At 40.5% G+C, this 23,227-nt stretch overlaps 1 long non-coding RNA gene across 2 annotated transcripts in view; it reads right to left on the minus strand.

Moving 5' to 3' along the window:
* The window catches only part of LOC131401795 (uncharacterized), a 52,725-nt gene that overhangs the window by 28,275 nt on the left and 1,223 nt on the right, over positions 1–23,227 (minus strand). For both annotated transcript variants that reach the window (XR_009217969.1, XR_009217967.1), the window contains exon 2: positions 22,253–22,452. This is a non-coding gene — a long non-coding RNA (uncharacterized LOC131401795). The remainder of the gene's footprint in view (positions 1–22,252; positions 22,453–23,227) is intronic.

A 23,227-nucleotide genomic window follows, 5' to 3' on the forward strand; every position in this document is an offset into this window, starting at 1 on the left:
TAACTGTTAATATGTTAAGGTTTAAGTCTGCTACTTTTATTACTTGTTTTTATTCCATTTCTCATTTCTCTTTTCTTGCTTTCTTGTGTTTACTGAGTTCCTGCCACAGTCCTCCCCTTAGAGCCGCTGAGTCCCAGTCCACCCCACACCACACCCTAGCCTTATCCCTCCCACGTATTCGCCCACCAAACCTGGTACCCGTTCACAGCCCCGCCCCTGGAACTTGTCTCTGCTGACAGCGGCCCCGCCCATCCGAACTTGCGAACCCTGGGCCACCGAAATGGAGCAGGCGCACTTAACTGCTACACCACCGGGCAAGCCCCAATAATTTCTCTCTTTTTGATGGTCTCTATTTGGTAAGAGTTCCATTTCCTTTAGTTCTTTGTACATGGCTTCCTTTATCTCTTTGAGCATACTTAAAATAGTTGATTTGAAGTCTTTGTCTGGAAAGTCCCTTCTTTGGGGACAATTTCTGTTAATTTCCTTTTCCTGTAATGGGCCAAGCACTTTTGCTTCTTTGCATGACTCATTTTTTTTGTTGTTGAAAACTGGACGTTTGGCATTATAGTCTGGCAATTCTGTAAATCAGATTTCCCCCCATCCCTAAGTTTTGTTGTTGTTGCTTGTTGTAGGTGGTGTTGTTTGGTGACATTTCTGAACTAATTTTGCAATGTCTGTATTAGTCACGTGTGGCCACTGAAGTCTCTGTTTTGTTAGCTTAATGGCCAGCTAGTGATTTGTCAGAGATTTCCTTAAATACCTAGAACCCAAAAACGCACAGTCTTTGCAGATGGTCTCTGTGTATATTTTGGAGCGTGCTTTCAAAACTCAATCAGGCAATTGCCAACTCTGTCTTAGCCTTCACTTCCTGCTTGTGCAGAGCAGGAAGGTCAATCAAAGGTGAGGGCTTAGTGCCTTCTCAGGTCTTTTCGGAGCATGCACCCAGCCCTGGGTATGTGCGTGGTCTTACGTATATCTAGGAATATGTGGGAGCTTTTCGAAGCCTTTTTTGTCTGAAACATCTTATTCCCTGTTTTCCTCTTAGACTTTTTGGTTAGTCTTTTGTTTGGTTCAATGGTTTTCCCTTGCCCCAGGCAGCAGTGGCTAATACATTTAAATGTGTTTGGCACATGCCCCAGCCCTCCACCCTTCATAGCCACCTCAGCACTGAGAGAGTTTGGAGTTAGACAAAATAAAAGCAAGCCCTTTGAGCCAGTCATTCAGGGAGCCACCAGACAGGTCAAAACAAGCAACCACAGCTCTTTGAGAAGAAAATCCGTTCTGCTCCCTCCAGTAGTAGGAACACAGGCTGCTGTCTTCAAGGTGACTGCCATGGTGGGGAACAGGTGATGGGCCAGGGTCAGTTAAAGTGTCAGAGCTCTCTTACCAAATTCACTTCTTTGTTTTGATTAAACATTATTCTGGTTGCTGTAAACTTTTTATAACTCTCCAATGTTCCAATCAAGTTGATTCTGACAGTTTTTACCAGTTTATTTGCTGGTGTTTTGTAGAGTATTGGACTTTGAGAGTTACCTACTCCATCACTGTCACTGACATCACTTCTCACAAGTCTTTCTTAAGCACCTTTATGTTCCTGGGTCTGTGCTAGGAATTAGGAATATGGTGGTGAATGAGGTCTGTGCTAGGAATTAGGAATTAGGGAATTAGGTCCCTACCATCCTGGAGCTTGTGGTCTAATGCCTTCCCTATCAACTGAAGATCTACTCCTTGGCCTGACTTCATGTTCTCCATGGATAAAAGCTTTGGGGCTTTTAAGTCTGTATTTGAAACTGGGCATGAACTTCTGGGACCAGTTATCCCCCGTCACCCTGGATATTGACGGAGGATGCTTGCATTTTTTTTTCTTGGTGAAAGATAGTTTTACTATATTTGTTAGAATTTAAGGATAATTGTACTGCTGCTCCTAAAGTCACACATGCTCATCTATAGAAGTGTGGGCCTCAGTTCCATGGTGAGGCTTCTTGTCCCATGCAGAGTCCCCTACATCATATGTCTTTTCTCCATGTATAGGGAATCAAGTTGATAAATCTAGTCTGCTCTCCGAATTGGAGCAAGAAGATAAAGTGAGGACAGAGGAAAGAGGAATTCTCCCAGGCACCGGGGCCAGGTGAGCACTAGGTATATATGAGTCTTTGTCAGGAACCTCTCTGTCCTGTGGCTTGACAGTTTGGAGTATTACATTAGGAAATGTCCATCAGAGACATTTGTAAAATGCCCTTTTTTCCCGACAAGAAGGCCAAAAACGTTTAGTATGAGCCTCCTCGTGGACCTCCTTTTCTTTTTCTTTAACTTTCTGTTCATTATCTCATACTTTACTTTGGCCTCAGAGGGGGGAAAAAGCTCTCTCTCTTCCTTCTTAAATTTAAGTCTCATATGAGCCATTTGTCTAGTTCCTTCTCACTTTACATTCCTGACAAGTCCTTCTTTCCATCAGCATCAATCTTAATATTTCTAGAGTCTTCTTTAATACAAACCTAAAATTTTCACACTCGTGTCCCTTTCATTGTAAACCTCCTGAAAATCTCTAACCCCTTCGGGTCTACCTTCACTAATGTGCGCATTTTACCTTTTCTTTCCTTCATCAACTTAAATTTCTTTTCAATTTGTTTCGGATTTGGAGACTCTACTTAAAAGTCCAAGGGTTAACTTCTAAGCAGCATGTTTTTAGAGAAGAACAATCTAAAGGTTTAAAAATGGTAAGATTTCTGATTTTCCACAGTAGGAAAATACCATAAATTAGAAAAGCCACAAAGTTACCAAGGGATTCATTTTCCCAAGAAAAAGTTGTCCCTCTGGAGAGATACCCTGAAACTCTTGTGAATTTGGAGAGAAGCATAAGTTATCTCCAAAATGTTTTCTTCCCTGAGTGTTCAGAAAAGTAAATGTTTCCATAAACGTGACTCAGATATTGAATGTTTCAAACATAAATTTGTCTTAAACTTATCAGAAGATGCTCTGTGAATCTGATAAGGACTTATGGCAAAGCATCCATCTTTTTTAACTTCTGAGAACTCAAACCAGCAGAAATCATATACAGGCACTCAAAGTGGCAAAAACACCAATTATAATGATGTTATACATAGCAGAATTCCTGGAAGAAAAATTCCTATGATAGCATTGAGTATTAAAAATATTATAAATTGTAGTTAGCATTCATTTCTTAATCAATAGGAGAGAAGTCATCTTGGAGTGAAACTCAACAAGTGTAATCAGTGTTTTAAAGTCTTCAGCACAAAATCTAATCTTATTCAGCACAAGAGAATTCATACTGGAGAAAAACCCTATGATTGCAATCAATGTGGCAAATCCTTCAGCAGCAGTTCTTACCTCACTGTTCATAAGAGAATACATAATGGGGAGAAACCCTATGAATGCAGTGACTGTGCGAAAGCCTTCAGTAATCCCTCATCCCTTAGACTGCACGTGAGAATTCACACTGGAGAAAAGCTCTATGAATGTAACCAGTGTTTTCACATCTTCCCCACTAGATGTATCCTCAAAAGGCACAGGAGAGTTCATACTGGGGAGAATCGTTACGAATGTAATCACTGTGGAAAGGCTTTAGCACGAGCTCCTCCCTTACTGTCCACAATAGAATGCATACAGGGGAGAAACCTTATGAATGTAATGACTGTTGTAGAGCCTTTAGGAAGAGCTCATATCTGACACAGCATGTGAGAACTCATACTGGAGAAAAACCCTGTGAGTCTAATGAGTGTGGGAAATCCTTCAGCAGTAGTTTTTCTCTTACTGTGCACAAGAGAATACATTATGGAGAGAAAGCCTACGAGTGCAGTGACTGTGGGAAAGCTTTAAATAATCTCTCATCTGTTAAGAAACATGTGAGAACTCACACTGGAGAAAAACCCTATGAATGCAATCATTTTGGGAAATCTTTCACCACTAACTCTTACCTTTCTGTGCATAAGAGAATTCATAATAGGTAGATATGAAGATAGTAACTGTGGGAAAGCATTCATTGATCTGCCATCTCTCGGGCATCTTCAGGACTCACATTGGATGTATAAATTATTTGTTGTGTAATAAATTATCCCTAAAATTTAGTGGTTCAAAACAACAAGCATTTATTATCTCACAATTTCTGTAGGTCAAGAGTTCAGGAATGGATTAGCTATGTAGTTCTAGCTCAGCATCTCTCATGAGAAACAAGATGTCAACCAGAAATGCAGTCATCTAAAGTCTTTGGGACTGAAGGGTCCACTTCCAATGTAGCTTACTCACATCCCTGGCAAATTAGCGCCAGTTGTTGGCAGGGGTCCTTCAGTTTCTCCTTATGTAGGTCTCTCCATGGTGCTGAGTATCATCACAATATGGCAGCAGGTTCCCTCCAAAGGAAGTGATCCAAAAGAGCCCATGCAGAAGCCGTAAGTCTTTTATGACCTAGCCTCAGAAGGCCATATTCTCTCTTCATCTGTATTGTGTTGGTCACCCAGACTGATCCTGCCACACAGCGGGAGGGAACTACACAGGATATGAATACCAGGAGACAGAGATCACTGGGAATCCTCTTGGAGTCTGGCCTTCAGTGAAGAAAAGCCTTCAGCACACCCTCATCCTTCTAATCTGATCAATATGGAGTAGCATTCAATAACCCACACGTTAACTCACTCTGGAGAGAAGCCTTCTAAGTGCACTGTATGTGGTAAAACCTTCAACACAAACTCTGACCCTACTGTGTGCCAGAAGATGACCTACTGGGGAGAAACCTAAAGAATGCAATGGCTATAGGAAAGCCTTCGGTGATAGCCCTAGGGAGTCACGTCACAATTTACACTAAGGGAAAACTCTATGAATATCATCAAAATGGAAAACCCTTCAGAGGACCCTCATCCCTTAAGACACACATGAGAAACACACTGCAGAGGAACACCCTGTATATAAGGAATGTGGAATGGCAAACACTGGCACTCTCCCCTCTAGTCTACGCTGCTCTGTGCTTGGGGAGGTTGATGGACTATATCAAAGAGCTCATTTGCCTTAGGCTTCTGTTTGGGTTGGTCAGTGGGGAGCCCAGTTAGGAGATCAGAGGGTTGGAGGAGAGTGACTCCATGCCATGACTATATCCCTGCAGGAGAACTGGGGTCCGGATGTTACCCTTGAGCTCTTCTCAGCCCCTGTGGTGCAGCTGTCTCCCCTTTGCCCACTATGACCCCAGACTCACTCCCTCCCCTCCCCTTTTCTTCCTTGCTCTTCCAGTGACTGAATATGCAGTATCCCTCTTTGGTTTCCCTACACCCTAGTCCTGTTAACAGGAATCATTCTGGCCTAGTGACACATCAGTGCATGGAGAGCATAATGAAAAGTCTGTACCATTTCCTACAGGGCCCCCAAATAATCAGGATTCATCACATCGCTGACCTCACCTTCCACCACTCTCCTATTTGCTCCATCCACTGTAGCCATACTGGTCTTGCTGTAGCTCCCTCACCCCAGCACAGTTCAATGTCAGGGTCTCTGTACTGCCTAGACTGATATCCCGCAATGTAGCCACATGGCTCACTCTCAGTTCACTTAGGTCTCTGCTCAAGTGTCCCCTGAACAGAGAGGCTTTCATTCTCACTCCAGATAAATGAGCAAGTCTCCAATTCCCACATTTCTTAGCGTTATTGGGAGATATTCGTCTCAATAGCACGTATCACCATCCAACCAACTCTATATATACTTATTTATTTGACTAATATTTATTCCATCCCAACCCCCACTAGGTTGTAAGCACCATGATGGCAACGACTGTGTGTCTGATCCATTACTGTAGATCTTGTGCCACAAACCGTACCTGGTACTGAGGCAGTGCTCTGTAGCATAGAGTTTAAGAGTATGGACTCTGGAGAGAGACCATTTGGGTTCAAGTCTAGACTCTACCACTTAATAACCTGCTCACCTCAGGCAAGTAACATGTTTTGTGCCCCAGTTTCTTCATCTGTAAAATGGGAACATGAGAGTGCCTACTTCGTAGACTTGTATTAAGGATTCAATTGGTTGGTATATGTAAAGCACTTATGAAACTTCCTGGTATATAGGAAACACTGTATATATATTTCATCTTCTATTGTGAATTAATTAAAATTTTTTGTAGGAATATGCCAAGCAAAAGAAGCCAGACAGAAAGGAGTAAATACTATATGATTCTATTTATATAGGTTTCTAGAACAGGCAGAAAATAATCTCTGTTGGGGGAAAAAATCAGAACAGTGGTTGCATCAAAGTGTGAGGTGAGGGAGGTGAGGCAGTAGCTGGGATTGACTGGGAAGGGACAAGAAGGAACTTTATGGGGTGAGAAAAAGGTTCTATATCTTGATAGATGAATAGGTTACACAGGTGTATGCATTTATCAAAATGCATTAAACTGTACACTTAAGATCCGTACGTTAAACTGCATGTAAATTATACCTTAATTTGCATCAAACTCATTTTGCTAAGCGAAAGAGACAGAAAGCCATATGTTGCATGATTCCATTGTATGACATTCTGGAAAAGGCAAAACTGTAGGGAAGGACAACAAATCAGTGGTAGCCAGGGGTAAAAGGTGAGGTATGCAAAGGGGCAGCACAAAGGAATTTGGAAGTGATGGAACTGTTCTATGTCGTGGCTGTGATGGTGGATAAACATCTCTATGCATCTTTCAAATCCTGTAGAACGGAACACGCCAAAGAATGAATATTACTACAGCTTAAAAAAAAGACTTAATCCACCAGGTGGCAGAGGGATTACAGACTATAACAAATGAACCTGACTGTATTACAAATGAATGACATAAGCACACTGATGTGCATGGAGAAAAGCCAATTTACTTTGGAAAACTGTACTTTGACCAGATACTATAAGGCTAAAACAAAAAGAACTGTCTAGAAATCTTGTGCTCTGGTTTGTAAATTTGTTTCTCAGAAAGGTATGGGTTAGCAATTCTGAAACCAGTTTATGTATATACTAGGGTTGAACAACTGAAAAAATATACTGTAGATCATGAGAGCCAGTTTCTTGTTGTCAAAGAAAGACGTTACCAACAAGGAAAGAGAGAAGGCTGGAATGAACACTGGGTGTTGGATTGGAATTGGAGGTATGAGTTTGGACATGTGGTTTTTTGATGATTAGATGATGATGATGATTGATAGATAGATAGATAGACAGACAGGCATAGATGTGTGTGTATGCATGAAGATGAGGTAATACATATATTTCCAAGATAGATAGATAGATAGATAGATAGATAGATAGATAGATAGACAGACAGACAGGCATAGATGTGTGTATATGCATGAGATGAGGTAATACATATATTTCCAAGCTCTGTCAGCACAAAAGACCTAGAGGCAGGGACACTCCAGTAGCCATGAGTACACGTGGCTCCCAGATGTTGCTTTCTAAATGCCATTCTCTAAAAAAAAAAAAAAAAATGTGTCGAGGGTACCAGGGTTCCTTGGTGAAGTGATTGATACCAGGGTTAGGACAGAGAAAATACCAGATTGTCCGGGAATATCTGGTGGTGCTGTAAAGTCAAGAAATGCTCAAAAAGTGGCGGGTCCTGGTTGAAAGAACACAGGTGCCAACCCAAAGGATCTTCTAATGGACAAGAAAGAGCCAGAGAGAAGAAGCACCAAAAATCTGCCTAAAAATTCCCGTCAGGTCTTTGAATAATGGATCTAAGCTGTGCACGTGCAGACGCTGAGAGGTTTAGCAGAGAATAGCTACTGAAAGCTGAAGATTGTGCAGAAATTTCAGAGGACACACGCGCTGGGAATTGGAGGTTGGTTTGTGGACTCATCGCAGTGGAGTGACCTTGGGAAAAAACCCTGGGTATCAACTAAGACCCTAGAAATGCCACACCCCGATAACTACCATACCCTAAGAATAAGGGATACACCTAAGGAGTAAGTATAAACCTGAAATAGACCTGGCCTTATAAAATTTAAAACCTAGTTTTCCTGGGCTTAAGATGGTCCATTAGTCCCATAACTGCCTACCATGACAAGCTGGAGCATCCTCATGGCATGGTGGATGGCTTCCCCTAGAGAGGGAGCAATCTAAGAGATGAAGGAGGAAGCTTCAGTGTGTTTTATGACGTAGCCTCAGATGTGACACGCTGTCATTTCTGCAGCATTGTTATTCGTCACATGAGTCACTGCTGATTAGTCTTCCAGGGACCTGGTGGGACAGAGAGAGCCCAGCAGACCCGGGAGTTTGGCGGGTAGAGGCGGAAAGAGGCGAACTGTGGCTACGAAAGCGGAGAAAGCAGGGGCCAGGCGGAGAGAGCCGAAGGAAACAGCCTGAGCCGAGGAGCGGCGAGGAGAGGCGGAGGGAGCCGAGGATGGGCGGAAAGAGCCGAAGACGGGAGGGCGGGGAACGGGGAGCCGAGACTGGGTGGAGGGAGGCGACATTGGACGGAAAGAGCTGAGGCCTGACAGGGAGAGCCGAGTGAGCCGAAAAGCGGCGAGAATCGGGGAGAGAGCCGAGCCAAGCCCCTCCTGGGGAGGACTGGGGACCCTGGTGGCGGAGAGAGAGTCCTGCTGAGGCGGAAGCGAGGATGGCGGAGAACGAGGGAGACCTTCCAGGCTTCCGAGCTGCCCCGAGCGCCCCGCACGAAGGGCCGTGGACGCCGGGACAGCGGCGTGTCCTCCGCCCACGACGAGGACGCGCGTGTCCCCGCGGCTGGATCCTCCGGATGTGATGGCTGCGTGGAGTCTGGCGCCGATGTCCGCGGCGGGGACTGACCCTGGGGGTGCAGCCTCTGACCTGCGCTGAGCCCGCGGACCCAGCCCGTGAGGAAGGCCGCTGGGGGCAGTGACCACGCCGGCTGACCGGGAGTCTGGTAAGAGGCTCCCATCCTAGACCGAGGCTGGAATGCGAACTGTGGGCCCCTCCTGACCATCTCCCCACTTCCAACACCAACGCCAGGCTCTCCTTCAGGGCTCTTGATTGTGTGCAACAGAGGATTGTTAGACTGATCGCTCACGGAGCCTCTGGGAGGACGGGGACGGGCTGGAGCCCCGCTGAGGCCGCTTCTATTAGCTGTTGTCCAAATTCATCGTCATCAGAGCGTAGGTCCCCCCTCCTGGGTCAGAGTCTGTGTGGGTGCGTCTGATCCACGGAACGGTGCCCTGGCTGCAGTGGCGAGGCTGCAAATGGCCATATCTGGCATTTTCTGCTTTTAAATCGGGAAGCTGGTGTTATCTCCCCCAGGATCATAAAGTGAGGGAAGCCCTCAAACACAGGATAGGGGTTCAGTGGCTGAGAAACCAAGAAGGATGACAGATGTCTAGTAGGAGGCCCTATACTTGAAGTTTTATAAGAGGAAACACTGGAGACCACATGTGTCAGCAACCTTTGGAATTTCGGCTCTAATTGTTTATGTTATTGTTGATGCACCTGGAAAGCATGTGTTGGACTTGGCAGTCTTCAGCGAGGTGGACACGACCCATCACCACCTCTGCCTTTTAGGGCCCTTGCTAAGGGCTCCACCACTGTTTACATTGAGAAGACCTGGTGCCTAAGCAGAGCGGAGCTGACTGGATGGCAGTGAATAGGAAGGGTGATGGGAGACATTGATGTTGGGCCACTGAAGCTGAGAGTTGGACCAGCAAATGGTGGTCCAGAGCAACCCAAATATCCATCATCTGATGAATGTATAAACACAGTGTGATCCGTATTTCTGTACGTTGTATGTACTTCAGCCAAAAACATATGAAGGACACGTGCTACACCATGGATGCACCTTTAAGACCTTCTGCTAAGTGAAAGCGTCTAGTCAAAGAAGACCACTTATTATATGATTCCTTTTACATGAAATGTCAAATATGGGCAAATCCGTACAGACAAGAAGTCAATTTGTGGTTATTTAAGGTTGGAGGCGGGAGTAGGAAGCGCAACGGTAATACTAAATTATTTCTATTTGGTTCTTTTTACAATTTTTTCCTCCTTATTGATATTCTCTCTGAATTGAGACATCATTCTCTTTATTTTCCTTGGTTCTTTGTCCCTACTTTCCATTAGCCCTTTGAGCATATATTAGAGAGTTATTTTGAAGTCCTTGTCTCATGAGTCCAGTGCTTGGGCTTCCTCAGGAAAAATTTCTGTCAATTTCCACTCTATTTCATCTGAACCAGCTATACTTTCCTGTAACTTCATATCGTTTGTAATTTTGTAGTGGTAACTGGACATTTTGCGTATTACAATGTGGTTGTTGTGAGAGTCAGATTCTCCTCGCTCTCCAGATTTTGCTGTTGTGGCTTTTTATGAGCTGCAGTCATCCTTTTGTTTAGTGACTTTTCAAACGATTTTTGCAAAGACTATGTTTTTTGATGTATGTGGTCACTGAAATCTGTTTTCAGTTATCTTAACAATCAGCAAGTGACCTGACAGAGACAGAGATTTCTTTAAATGCAAGGATCCAAAAGAACACATTTTGGGCCGGCCTGGTGGCTTAGGGGTTAAGTGCGCGTGCTCCGCTGTTGGCGGCCCGGGTTCGGATTCCGGGCACGCACCAATGCACAGCTTCTCTGGCCATGCTGAGGCCGTGTCCCACATACAACAACTAGAAGGATGTGCAACTATGACATACAACTATCTACTGGGGCTTTGGGGGAGAAATAAATAAATAAATAAAAGAACACATTTTAAAAAAAGATAAAAGTAAAATCTCCAGCCTTTACAGTAGGTACCCCTGCATTTCTTCCTTAGACTTTACCCCCTACCTGCATGGAGCCCACAAATCTGCCAGAGGTGCAATCCCAGGTCTTCTCAGTTCTCTGAGCACCCATCCAATCCTGGGCATGTACATTACACTCCAGCTTCTCTGGTAGATGCAGTGGCCTTTCTAAGCTTTCATTCCCCAAAAAACTTTCTCCTCAGATGCCTCCTTTCCAGCTATTTATGTCTCTCTCCTGTCCTGGACATCATCCCTTGCGCAGGCATCTACCAGTAGCATAGACCTTTAAATGTTTCATCAGACAATGACACCACCAGGAAAGTCCCTCCAGCCTGAGGGGGAGAAATACGTGTCACCTTCTGCGCTGTTCCCTCAGGGGCCCGAAAGACAGATCACTACCACCCCGTCACATAATCACCCTATTTTAAGAAGCAGGTTAGTATTTGTCTCCTGGCATGAGGGAGCCATGCAAGGAATCTTTCCTCCCATCCTCACGACCTCTGCTGTACCAGAGATGGCAGCGGGTAGGCATTAACCAAAAACACCACAGTGCTTTCTTACCCAAATTCAGCCATGTTTCCTTCATTAATCACTCTTCTGGATGCTGTAAGTTTTTTATTATATTTCCGAGTTCTGAAACACATGATTCTGTCAGTATTGTCCAACTGAACGGTTGCTTCAGTGGAGAGACTTGTTCTGTGTGTACGTTAATTTGCCGTTTTTGTTAACAGAACTGGGGAAATGCTTTGATATGTCACCTTTGTCCTTTTTCTCCTTCATGTTTCTTTTGTTTGGTGGTTGCTTCTCAAAAATTATTTCATTTTGTAAATTTTCTCTTCCATATGAATTTAAGAATCACCACCATGATTTCAAAAAACATTATGATTTTTAAGTTTATTACATTGAATCAAGTACTTTTGAGGAAAACAACTCCTCCATTATTGTTGGTGAAAACAACTCCTCTGATATTGTTACCATTCATATCTGCCTGAGCCAGCTCCCAACCTCAACTTGAGGGTAGAGGATGTAGTCGGTTGAATAACATCTCCCAAAGATTCAAGTTCACCCGGAACCTCAGAATGTGACCTTATTTGGAAACAGGTCTTTGCAGATGTGATTAAAGATCCGCAGATGAACTCATCCTGGATTTAGGGTGGGCCCTCAATTCAATGACTGGTGTCCTTATAAGAGGAGAGGACCAGAGACAAGGAGGGAAGAGGATCACATGAAAGACGTAGGCAGAGATTGGAGATCTGCTGCCACAAGACAGGGAAGCAGGTACTACCAGGAGCTGGAAGAGGTGAGGGAGGATTCTCTGCTGCTGATAAACTCTGAAGCAATTGTAGGGCTCCCCTTTGTTCTCATTCAAACCATCAAAACCTAATAGTACCTTGTCCTAAAAATTCTGATTATCACCTGGCTTACATCATTTAAATTTGGGTTTAGTCACATTGAATCTGAGGTCAAATAGTAAACTCAAAAGCTTCTCTAGTAAGCAGAGAATCAGATGAGAAATAAGGACTATAGATAGATACAATTCAAAGTCACTAATAGTTTCATAAAACATGCAATTTGTTATAATATTAACGACATGATAAAAATCTCTAATTCTATCATTTATAATTACAAGAAGTAGGCACATGGCTATTTAAATGTTCATTTTAATTAACTGAAATTATATAAAATTAAAATTTCAGTTCCTCAGTCACCTTTGCTTTATTTCAAGTACTCAGTAGCCACATGTGACAGTGCAGATATAAAACTCTTCTATCACTGCAGAAAGTTTGATTGGACAGAGATAAGCTACTGCACACTAGGTCAATCCTTTGGTATAAAATACACGCTAACACTGGAATAAAGAGAAGATTTTGTACATTTTTAGTACTCATGTACAGCTAATTGTAATTCTTATTTTCTTAATTTCCTTTCAGATCAAACTTCTTCCTTTTATTAATGTAATTCAGGATTTAGTCATTTACAACTGGGAATACTGTAGTAGTTGCATCAAATGGCAGTAATCATATTATAATCTACCTCAAGCACTAAAACAAGAATAGTCTTCTCTGAGGGAATTTAGACTGTAACTTCACTCTTCTCCAATGGCCCCATTCCTTTACATAAACTTGTCAGCATAGTATTTATTGCCTTCTAACATCATTTTTCCTGGGTATAAAAATTACTCTTGACTTATTGTCTAACCCTGTCAAAATATCTCGCCATCATAAAAGTCACATTACCAGGACTTTAACATACATAAAATTTAAGATTATCAGCATTTTGAATGATCTCAAAAAAGAAAAATTCATTCTGGGGGCCAGCCCCGTGGCGTAGCAGTTAAGTGCTCACGCTCCGCTGCTGGCGGCCCGGGTTCGGATCCCGGGCGCACACCGACACACTGTTTATCAGGCCATGCTGTGGTGGCGTCCCACATAAAGTGGAGGAAGATCGGCATGGATGTTGCCTCAGGGCCAGTCTTCCTCAGCAAAAAGAGGAAGACTCGCATGGATGTTAGCTCAGGGCTGATCTTTCTCACCAAAGAAAAAAAAAATTGATTCTGATATTGAGCTTGATGTAGAAATCAACCATTTGTCTTATGATCAAACTTCTCTGTCTCCTACCTTTGAAGTGGTGCAGACTGTATCTCTCTGTATTTACCATATCCACCCGATGCTACAAATATTTAAGGCTAAGGTCTCTTTCTTGATTATAAGCTTCAGAGAAGAATCTCAAATTTTAGTATTTGATGGTATCTACCACACAGTACTTGCTCAATCATCTAAATTTAATAACTATCTGAGGACACAGAACTGTAGTTCTGAAAGCAGCAACAAGAGAGATGTGAAATAGCTAACAGAAGGTTTTCATTAAGAAAAGAGCCCCCTACTATTTTTGTGCCTTATGCCTCAGCTCTGAGAGATACTGTAGACATTAGATCCCAAAAGCCAGTAGCGCGTAATTACCCAGAACTTTTCACGTCTGTGTATTTTAATCCCAAAGATAACTTAGATCTCACTTAATCTATGCACACCAAGGAAGCTTTTGAACGCAGTTTAACATTTACTTAAAGCTGACTTTTGACTAAGCAGTCACCTCATATCACAGGGACAGATAATATACTCTGAATTATGAAAAGCAATTTTCTCAGTCATTCATACATAAGAACTTGATTCTGGTACAAGAGATTCCTAGAGTACCTCCTTAAAATCTGTGGTTCTGACCAGGCCATTCACATGGACTGTATTACACTCCCAGGGGTATCCCTCAATACTGGTAGCATTTATTCAGCTATGCTTCCTTTTTTCTCCTTCCTCCACCTGGGACTAAACCACACAAAAACTTCAGCAGAACACTGAATAAACCTCAGGGTAAAGAACTGCAAAGCTAGGATGTCCAACACATTCTCTTTATTAGGGAACTTGCACATCTTTGTTGGGGACTATGACCTCTGTAAAAAACCTTCCTCTCCATCATGCCTCTGGATACCATTTGTTCTTCCTTCTTTCCAAACTACAGCATTTCTCATCATTATCAAGAGGACAAAACTTAAAGAGCTCTGTGAAAACCTGCCATACAACCCACTACTTTAGTCCAATAATTTGCCCAATTCTATTTTCTTTCACCTCACTTGCATACCTATATCCCCCATGAATTTGAATATACTCACTTCCTTGACTGTGTATTTAAACCTGGCTATTCCATTATCACCTCTAGGTCATAATATCTTTCTCCAAGTTAATTTATAATTTTAAAACATGGCAAGATACTGAATGACTCCAGGTGAATAGCTTCATATATATGCATATGAATTTAATATGCATACAAATCTCCTGGGAATATTGTTAAAATGAAAATTTTGATTCCATAAATCTGGGACACACAGGGGAACTTTTAGATGACGGAATCATTCTGACAGTACTGTGGCCGAGAATAAACTATTCTATGCATTTGTCAAAGCCCACAAAACTGTGTAGCACAGAGTGTATGTAATACGTGCAAGTTTAAAAAAAATCAACCCATGTGACTGAGTATCCCAGGATGGAATGCAAACTGTGACAAATGAATCTAACATTATTATAAATTTATGATATCATCATACTGAAGGGGGTTGGGGGGCAGAAGCTAATTTGAGTAACTTTGGAAAACGGGTGTTTTGACTAGAAACTGTAAGGCTAAATATAATAGGAACTGTACACTGTATGTAAACACTGTATTCTAGTTGGTAAATTTGTTTCTTCTGTGAGAATAGCCTAGAAATTCTGCAACTGCTTTACCCATATGCTGAGGGTGAAGAGTATGGATGGTAGGTAGAGGATGGTGGGAACCAGGTTTCTCTGTTGAAGATAGAAATTATAAAGGAGCAAGAAAGGAAGGTTAGGATGAATCCTGTAGTTCAGGATTATAGCTGGAGACATCAGTACAAACTCAAGTTTACCTTAATATGTATACAGATGGACAGATACAGAAAGAACTATAGATATGCCGACATACGTGGTTTACTATATATACATATGTTACTAGCTCTGTCTGCTTTGTCTGCTGAGAGGGCCTAGAAGTAGTGACACCTGAGTAGCAATGAGCATACCCCGCCCCCAAATCTGCTTTCTAATACCCTTTTCTCCAATAAAAGGGACCAGAGCTCTTTGGAGAAATGAGTGACTCGAGGGCAAAAGAATGGGAATGTGTCAAAAGGACACAGAAGCCAACTCGAAAGAAAGCTCACAATGGGCAAAGCTAGAACAATTTGAGCAACAAAATAAATTTATTGGATTATAGCCCAAAGTATAAAATACATATACATAAGTCCATGCTTATATAAATGAATGAGTGACTAAACGGGGGAGAAATGACTTCTCTACAGAAGAATTCCATTATAATATATGTAGACACTCCCTCCCAGCAGGAGACGGAACTTAATCCCACTCCCTCCACCCCCTTGAGAGTGAGCCAGACACAGTCACTTGCTTCCAAAGAATACAGCACGGAAAGGGAAAAACAAACAGTAACTTTACAGTGGAGAAACCTGGCAAATACTACCTTGGCCAAGTGATGGACGTTATCATCAACAGTAATGTCACGTGGATATTATGCTCCCCATACGATGTGACTGGAAGAACACTTCATCTCTGTGATATTCGTGCTAAAAACTGATAACCCTAGTTTATCCTAACAAAAATATCAGACTAATCCAAACTGGGGGACATTCTACAGGACACCTAGCCAGTACTTCTGATGACTGTTAAGGAAATCAAACAAAGGCTAAGAAACTCTCACAGAACAGAGGACACTGGAGAGAGCTGACAATTAAACATAACATGGTACCCTGGGTTGAATCCTGGAATAGAAAGAGGGCATTAATGGAAAAGTCAATGAAATCCAAGTGAAGTTTGAAATTTATTTTTTTTTTTGGTGAGAAAGATTAGCCCTGAGCTAACATCTGCTGCCAATCCTCCTCTTTTTGCTGAGGAAGACTGGCCCTGGGCTAACATCTGTGCCCATCTTCCTCCATTTTCTGTGGGACACTTGCCACAGCACGGCTTGATAAGTGGTGCATACGTCTGCGCCCAGGATCCGAACCTGCGAACCCTGGGCCGCGGAAGGAGAGCACGTGAACTTAACCACTGCACCACCAGCCTGGCCCCAATAGCTTTTTTTTTTTTTTTAATGGTTATAAATCTGGTTTCTCCTTCTAGAGAATGGGACTCATAATACTGTGAACATCACAGGAGTTTTGTGAGGATGAACTGTGATAAATTCACATAATGCACCATGTACTGTGCACCATGCCTGGCTCAGTCAGAGTTAAGAGCTCAATGATTATTGGCTGCATTATTGTTTCTAGAGCAATGAAATGTACCCAGCCTCTTGATGGCAGGGCCTATGACACCATTCTTTGGGAGTTTCCAGAAAATAAAAACGATGTATAACAACATCAGTAACAAAAAAAGCGGCAAGGTGCTGAATGAACCACTTCATATATATGCGTATGAATTTAATATGAATACGAATTACTGGAGAGTCTTGTTAAAATGAAGATTCTGATTCAGAAGGTCTGGGGTAGGGGCCAAGGTTTTACATTTTGAACAAGCTCCCAAGTGACGCCAATGCTGCTGGTCCAAGGACTGAAATTTGGGCTGCAACTTTTCTATTTCTGCATGTTTTTAAAATTTCCTTAAAAAATACAAAAAAGTTTTCTCCATCTGTTCTTTATCTCTTCACCACAAAAAATACTCTTATTTTTAAACCCAACTATATCATATGTAACCCACCAGTCGTCAAGATCTTAAATAAGCAACTATTTCAACAGTACAGTCTTCCCCGCTTATACGCAGTTTTGCCTTCCACAGTTTCAGTTACCTGCAGTCAACTGTGGTCTGAAAATATTAAATAGAAAATTCCCAACTTCGTAAGTTTTAAATTTCGTGCTGTTCTGAGTAGCATGATGAAATCTCGCTCCATCCCACCTGGGACGTGAATCATCCCTTTGTCCAGCGTATCCACGCTGCATAAGCTACCTGCCCATTAGTCACTTAGTAGCTATCTCAGTTATCAGATTGACTATCACAGTATCACAGTGCTTGTGTTCTAACAACCATGGACATCATCTGCTTATGACATCCAACCATCAACATCATCATGGCTCAATGATCCTCCTCATGTATTATCAGAAGGTCAATATTAACCTAGCGCTACATCACAATGCCTAGATCATTCACCTCACTTCATCTCAACATGTAGGCATTGTATCATCTCACATCCTCACAAGAGGAAGGGTGAGTACAGTACAATAAGGTATCTTGAGAGAGAGAAACCACATTCAGAGAACTATTTTTACAGTATATGGTTATAACTGTTCTATTTTATTATTGTTGTTGTTAATCTCTTACTGTGCCTAATTTATAAATTAGACTGTATCACAGGTATGAATGCATAGGAAAGAATATAGTATATACAGGGTTCTGTATTATCCGCAGTTTCAGGCATCCACTTGGGGTCTTGTAACACATCCCCCGTGGATAAGGGGAGGCTACTGTACAAAAAAGGGGTGACTACACATTAATGTTTGCCCCCACATGATCTCATACCTATGTACATAAAAGTAATGTCTTGCAAAGTCAAGTCATATACAATTCTCTTAGCCTTATCAGTTAAAAAAGCCTAAATACTTTACAGTAACCTAGATTAACCACAATCCTAGGAAATTGTGTGAAAATTTTAATTTGGTAAATTGTTTGGAAACAGAGTATCCTATTACTAAGGCTCCTGCTTAACGATTTGAGTTTTCAAAGGGTAAGAAGCGATCTTAGATGATCTTAGATTTAGTAGCATATACAGGATATTTGAGAGAAAAAAGAGGAAAAGATGAAGAAAGCACATACTGAACTGAGAAATAGGGAATAACAAAAAATGAGATGTAAAAGAGTCATACTTTCCTGCAATTAATGACATCACAGAAAATTTTAAAAACCAGTTTCCTTAACTCAATGATTTCTAGCCATTCTGGCTTTGTGATTTCACACTTTCCCATCCTCCTTAAAATGTTTCTTAACACAAACTTTGGAAATTTAAAAAATGACATTTTTCTTAAAACTCTAAGATAACTGCAAAATAAGCTCAGCAAACACCATTTTAACTGGTATTGACTTTGAAAATTGTTCAAATTTATTTAGTGAAAGAAACTAACTGATTTTGATGGCAAGAAATCTTTCTGGTATGTGTATACATAAACACAATGTTTCCAAACACAGTATACCACAGTAGAATTCAACAGGACACTAACAGATCCATGGTGCAGACTGTGCCCTGTGTTCAAATTAACTCTGAATCGGTTTTCCTTAAATGTCACAGGTCATTGAGGCTCCAGGGCTTCTCAAAGCCTCTAAAAAGCCTTTAAAACTCTGAATTTCTAAAAAGGAGGTTTTCATTGAGAACATTTCCAGTGATCATAGTCCCTATTCACTGCCTACCCACAACACTTTACAAGCTGAGATCCAAAGATTCTTGAACCATAAAACGATAATTAAAATATTTTCTATAAGCCAAGGAAATTGCAGTGTTACAGTCAACAAAGCTCCATTGCCAGCTAGAGACTAATTCTAAATGGTTGAGACCATTACAGCACATCACTAACAACCTTCCTCACCCTGTAAGAATTTTTCAAGAGCATAATAGACAGAGACTAATTAAAGTGATTCAAAGAAATTCTCAAATTTACATGGACAAACATATTATTAGAAATTTAATCTACAGGCAAGCAGAGAAATTCTTCTGAGTATTAAGCATGTATCAATCATCCAAAAATGAGCAAAATATGATAATATATTTCTGGTCTTTACCCATAAATCTAGTCCTGGAGTAAATCATCACTCAAGATAATTTTAAAATAAAAAATATCTACCCAGGATTTGAAAAATTTAGTTGCAAATAACAACACATCCACACAGTGAGGCATTGATGCTCTGAAATCTTCCCATAGTATCTTCAGAAAGCTTAACTTCAGTTACATAAGAAACTTTGTGCTGAGCTGAAACTGATGTACAGGTGCATCCTGACCCAGATTTCTTAGTAAATAAGTTTCAAAACTGTCCGTTATAGCACAGCCCAAGAGACATTTTCCTATGTATTCTTCTTCCCTTCAGTCAATGGTTATAGAGAGCTTTCTACATGGAAAGAATCAAAAAACCATTTTTTTAGTAGAAAGCTAATTATACCAACCAAAAATGCTAAATGACTTAAGTCTATTTCATTTCATAAACTTCATTTTCATAAAGGAAAAAAGAAACGCTAAAGCAAAAATACATTTAAAAATTCTAGCCAATAAAAATCAAATTTTACTTTAAAAACTATTTACAGTGTATATTAATTTTAAAAGGAGAGCATATTTCTCCTCTCATCACTCTATATTAACATTCATAGTTACTGAAACTTCTGTTGTTTGCAAGAAAATCCCTATGTCTATAAAGTTCACCTCCTCACTCTTTTAACTAACTAGGCACAATCTCCCTTCTCTGTACTGCCTTGTTATAAAAGCTTTGGGGAGGGGGTCTCAGGGTTAGTAACAATGACAGTAGAGCAAAGGAAAAGGATAGCATAACAGCAGTAAGGAAGAAAATGAAAGCAAAATAGAAGCAGGTCTTCCTCCTCCTGATAAACAAACACCAAGGCAGTTGAAAGAATTAGATAACTCGACAATCACACTTCTCAGAAGCACATACCTTGTATAGTAGAAATGATGACTCAGAATAATTACAGAATATGCTTTGCAATTATTTTAAATGAGTATGCATTATAAAAGACTCCTGTAAGTAAATCTGCTTTCACAGGGTTTAACTTTTTTCAACTATACCATCTAATTTGACTTACTACTCACCTTTGCTTTAGATATGGCAGTAAAATATATAAAAGATTACTGGAACAGGTAAGCGGTCAGAATATAACAGCACGCGATCTCTCCGCATACTCAACAAGAGGATTTACTCTCAAGAGGCTTACTTCCTATTTTCCAGGTAGCTTTGTTCCTGTGTCTCCTCTAGGTATTTCTACCTATCAACCATTTCATTGCTCACTAATGAATAAGACAATGCGGGACAACGTGACTCTCCTATTCACTTACTATAGTCAATATACCTGTAGAGATCTGAATCAAAACTGAGATTCAAAAGTCTTCTAATTTACCTCTCAACTCTGGTGATTCATAAAGTTTTAGATAACAGAGTTTGACTAGAATCACCAGAAACTCTGTTATCTAAAATTTTATTACACATTGTAAAAGTGATAGGATGAAACTTCAAAATCATTTAGTTCAACTCTTAATTACTTTACAGTTGAGAAATCATTCAGAGAACTAGTTAGATGGTGTCAACTCAGGTTTTGTAACTCCAGACCAACACTTGTTCTGCTAAATCATGCTGCTTTCCGTGTAACTACTCCTTCTTCTCTATGATGTTCTTGTTATCCAAACAGTGCACCTGTGAAAGCTGATAAACTCAAGTATTCCTAGAATGACCAGAAAATCCCAAGTCTCAGGTCAAATACATATACCACTGCTTCATTTTCTACCCCAACATTTTTTCTGAAAAGCTCCTAACTGCCAAAACTTTCCTGTTTCTTGTCCATCACATTTCTCTATCACTATAATTAATGTTTTAGTTATCTAGTACCCTATGTTACATAAAACATAATGCTAACCATAATAAGCAAATATTGAGTGCCCATTATATCAGGAACTATATTAAGACCTTTAGATGTAGCATCTCACTTAATCTTCAACTTCAAATAAGATAAATAATACCGTAATGCCCATTTCAAAACTGCAAAAATCAAAGCCTCAGAAGTTAATTTTTTCTTTCTCTCTCTCTCTCTTTTTTTTTTTTTTTGCTGAGGAAGATTGGCCCTGAGCTAAGATGTGTTGCCAATCTTCCTCTTTTGGCTTGAGGAAGATTCACCCTGAGCTAACATCTGTGCCAGTCTTCCTCTATTTTGTATGTGGGTCGCCGCCACAGCATGGCCACTAATGAGTGATGTAGGTCGGTGCCCAGGAACTGAACCCGGGCCACTGAAGCAGAGCACACCAAACTTAACCACTAGGCCATGGGGCTGGCCCCAGAGGTTAAATAATTTGTCCTAATTCACAGAGCTAACCAGAAGTAGAACCAGGATAAGTAATCAGGCAGTCTCACTCCAATGTCCATATTCCTGATCTCTACATACAATGAGTATATATAACTACATGGACTTTATTATTAATATGCAGATAACTCAAAATTTGGGGGCTACAGAAGAATTTAAAGAGTCTTTGTATTTGAAGAGGCTTCTTTCACATTAAAATAGCTTAATATGGCTTAATCCCATAAACTATATCTTCCTTAAAAAGACATGGCCCAAGTAAGAACTCTTAACTCACTCATATATAATTAAAACTCAAATTAAAGAAAATAGGAGGAAAAAAGAGTTGCAACAATACTTTAACAAATATCCACATCAGCATTGTCCAAAAGAACTTTTTGTAGTGATAGTAATGTTTTCTATCTGCACCGTCCATCATGGTAGCCACTAGCCACATGGGACTATTCAGCATTTGAAATGTGTCTAGTGTGATTGAGTAACTGAATTTTGAATATTGTGTAATTTTAATTAATTTACATTTAAACAGCCACATGTGGCTAGTGGCTACTATATTGGACAGCACAGGTAGAAGATAAAATGCCAGAAAAAGATGAGGAAAGAAATTCTTATTGCCTTTATTTAGAGAGTGCACTAACAGTCAAATCAATTTAAATCTCTTTTCCTACTTGTTCTAGCTTCAGTTATTAACCCAAACAATATATACCTCCAAGGAGATTTAAGTAACCCAAACTTCTATACTTAAATTCTTCTTTGTGTATCTCAAAGGAAAAAAATAATTAAAACCTGTATTATCAACAAAGCTCCTTATATTAGAAACTTTTTACTGTTTGGATACCTAAGAGGAAGAATTTGAACCTGAAAACTGCCATCTACTAAGAAAACTAAAAAGAGTCACACAAGTTTTCCATTCTCTTCATAATAAATACTTGATAATAAAGTGCTTACCTTGATTCTCCACTACTGTTTCTAACACTTTCTTCATCACTGTGTCCATTCATTGTAAATATCAAGACGTTTTAAAATAAAATATAAATCTTCCCAGTTTAAAAGATGAATATAAATACTGACTCCTCCTTGAATACCAAAAATTCACAGACGAATTTTCTTCAACATTCACAGGTTTCCTGGAACCCTTTTTGATTCACCTAAAGAAAACATATTAAGAAAATAAGAAAACTTCCTGTAGAGAAAAAGATAAGTCTATTTAGAACTTATACAAATCTACCTAGGCCAATCAGAAATACCTAGGCTTCCATTAACTACATTCCTGACTACTTACTAGAATTTACAGCACACCAGTGCTTATTTTTGACAGAAGAAATCAGAGTATCTGCTGAGTGATAAAACTTTTAGACTGACTGCAGCTGTGTAGCGATACATATATACACATTATGGATAACTAGCTAACTAACGAAAAACGGTAATATATAACATATACATACCTTCCAAGAATAGAAAACAGAGTCTTATTAGATACTTTGTCAAACCAAGTAAGGGGGGAAAAGGTTACCTTTAATCAAACACTAATTCATATCACCAAGAACTTCATACACTTGAATGAGGCAAAGTTTTGAAAATGCTCACATAAGAACAGAAGAATAAAAGTATCATACAATCTTCGCAAAAACTGTACAGATCAAAATAAACGTGTACTTTCAGAGGTAAGCCGACAGTGGAATGATAAAATTTAAATAATATTTATCCAGGTTGGACTTGCGGAGATTCCATTAAAAAAGAAAAAAAGGTAATGGAATATACACTATGATTTTTTAAGTAACAGGTTTGGGGCAGAAATCACGGACCAAGACACAGCATTCCCACCTTTCAAGATTTCAGCACAACACTGGAGAGTCACCTACAAGCCATCCACGAATAAACAAAGGAGATCTCTGGCAGGGGAGGGAGAGGAAGAAGCCGGGG

The sequence above is a fragment of the Diceros bicornis genome (assembly GCF_020826845.1).
Source record: "Diceros bicornis minor isolate mBicDic1 chromosome 16 unlocalized genomic scaffold, mDicBic1.mat.cur SUPER_16_unloc_1, whole genome shotgun sequence".
NCBI classification, from domain to species: Eukaryota; Metazoa; Chordata; class Mammalia; order Perissodactyla; family Rhinocerotidae; genus Diceros; species Diceros bicornis.